This window comes from Netta rufina, assembly GCF_964035555.1.
Source record: "Netta rufina genome assembly, chromosome: 9".
In the NCBI taxonomy this organism is placed as follows: Eukaryota; Metazoa; Chordata; class Aves; order Anseriformes; family Anatidae; genus Netta; species Netta rufina.
This window is the reverse complement of record NC_140132.1, coordinates 25547958-25550672: the sequence shown is the minus strand read 5'-3', so window position 1 is coordinate 25550672 and position 2715 is coordinate 25547958.

Genomic DNA, 2715 nt, shown 5'->3' with positions numbered 1-2715 from the left:
TGTTTGTGTGGATAATTTTGGTTGCGTTTTGTGCGTATCACAATTACCAGAAATCTGGTCTTGAACTCTCTTGGATGGCCACTTCTAGACAGAATCGTGGAACCATCTAGGTTGGAAAGGACCTTTGGGATCACTGAGTGCAACCAGTGACCTGACCTACTGCGTCCTGTCCCTAGAACGTGTCGCTCAGTGCTGCACTCACACGGGACTCCACCACCTCCCTGGGCAGCCCGTTCCAAGGCTTGGCCACCTCTGTGTGAAGAAATTCTTCCCGATGTCCAACCTAAACCTCCCCTGGCGCAACTCGAGCCTGTTTCCTCATGTCCTGGATAATCCGAACCAGATAATTTTCATCCCAAGCACACTCAACGCGAGGTGCTCCTAACCAGTATTTTTATTGCTTTATTTCGAAAGGATTGGGCCGATTACAAAGTAACATCCCGCTCACAGTTTGGATTACTAAGCACAAATAAATGCATTATGTTCTAAAATCAGTCTGAAGTAAAATTAGGACAAGGTTAGTGTGGGTTTAGAGCTGCTCGGTGCCTTCTGCAGCTCGCCAGCAAACCTTCCGCCGAGCCGGGCACTGGAGCATTTCCCGTGCTTTTGGTGGCCTCGCCTGGAGGAGCACAGAGCTGTGGTGCACGGAGCAGGTGTCCTGCCAGGCACCGCCTGTCCCCGCGTCCCTTCTGCTGGAGGGAATTTGGTCCCGCTGGCTCCAGCACCACAACCAGCACGGCTGGCATGGGGCTTCAGCGGCAAATATGGCACAGGGGATGTCCCGCCAACCCCAGCGGTGTGGGCAACATCTTCTGAGCTGTTTTTACAGGAAACTTGAGGTTCTTGCACAGTGAGGGGAACTGGGAGCTCAGTTCCAGAACTGGGGAGCAGCTCCTGCCCCCGGGGCTCCTTGTTGCCCAGAGAGGATGCCCCGTCCCTGGAGGTGTTCAGGACCTGGTTGGATGAGGCCCTGAGCAGCCTGGTTTGGGTGGGCTCCATCCCTGCCCATGATGGGGGCTGGAACCAAACGGGCTTTGAGGCCCCTTCCAACCAGCCCACTCTGATTCCATCGTTCTGTGACTCTGTGCCCTCTGCCACCAGCAGTGTCACCTCCACGCTAACATCACAGCAAGTGGAAAAAGCCTCCCAGTTAATGCTTCTCTTACGGCTACGAGGTCTGCTTTTATGAGAACATTTTCCCATCCACTGGACAACAATGTCAGATTGACCCAAGGGTTGTTCTTTCCCGAATTTCCGTCGGGCTCCCTTTTCCCCAGCCAGACGGGTACAAGTTGTCTCGAACGTACTCAGCCCATTGTAAATCACCTCCCGCTTCTTTTTTTCCTCCCCGTTCTCACGCGTTGATGCGCGCTTGGGGTTGTTTGGTCTTGCTGCGGGTCCTGCTGCAATCCGCATCCCTCCCAAGCTGCCCCGCACACTGCCGTTTGCCAAATTTCACCCAGAATGAATCCACGGCCTCTCCTTGCAGCAGCTCCAGCAGGACGGGGGCTGGTCCTCACCTGGGCTGTCCGCGTGGAGCAGCTCTGAGGCCAACTTCTCCTTTCTCAGCCGGCAGCCCCCTGCCAGGAGTTTCGCTGCCGATTTCACGGCTGGAGACCGGCGGGGAAGAGGCCGCCCCAGCTGCGGGTTCACAAGCACAGCCCCAGCGTGTTTCTTGGTGTAACGCTGCATCGTGATCCTAACACAGGCACTGCTTTTCCTCTCAGTTTTGAGGTTCCTCGTTGTTTCATTCTCAAATATCACAAATAGCAGAGCCCTGGGGGCGACCTGCCGCAGCTGGGGGCTGGTGCTGGGCATGGCAGGCACTGGGGGCACTGGCAGCGCTGGGTGCAGGGGAGAGGGAGAGAGAAAGGGAAACAGGGAAGTGATTTATGAAAAGTGAGAATTGGTTTCTTGTGAGGGGGAGGAAGGGAGAGTGAAAGGAGCAGGAACAGAAATTGGGGAAGGGAGGGTAAGGAGCGCTCAAGGAAACGTCCACCAGGAAACCAACGGGGAAGAAACACCCGCAGAAAGCGGGAGCGGGACAGAGGAAACTTCAGGAAACAGAAAGGAAGGTGCCGACGGCTGGAAATCAACTGTCAGGAAACAAAAAGTAGGCGAAAAGCAAGGAAATCCAACCCCCGGGTGCTGCTGTTCAGGAGCAGAGGGGGCTCTGCGAAACCAGGTGCCGCTTCACAGCGCCTCAGGCCCCCGCCGCCTGCCAGGGCCGTTTCTCAGCAGGGCTCGGTTTGGTTTTGTTTTGGTTTTTTTTGGAGAGTTGCTTAAAAAAATCTTTTAAAATGTTGCCTTTCAGCCTGGAAGTCAAAGCTGACCAGTTCAATCCAACCAGGGCTGCTCTGCCCTGGGTGAGCCCACGCTCTCCTTACCAAAAACCTTTGAGAAGGAGCGGGGCAGGAGGGCAGGCCGTGTGCTCCTCCTCGCGTGTGCCTGCAGCTTGCAATTAGGCTAATTAGGGTGTTGTAAAGCAGGCAGAACTGGGCCAGCGTGGTCCCTGCCCAGCTGGTGTGTCGGGCGGGACGAGCGGGGACACGGCGGGGCTGGGGAGCAGCCCTCCTGCCTGGGGAAGGGCAAGCTGTGGGGGCACCAAGGGCCCCGTGCACTTTGCTGCCTTGGAAGCAGCACAAAATGGCAGGAGGGAGCTGTGGGTACACACAGATATCTCCGTTCCTGCTCCTTCTGGAAGGCTTTCTGCAG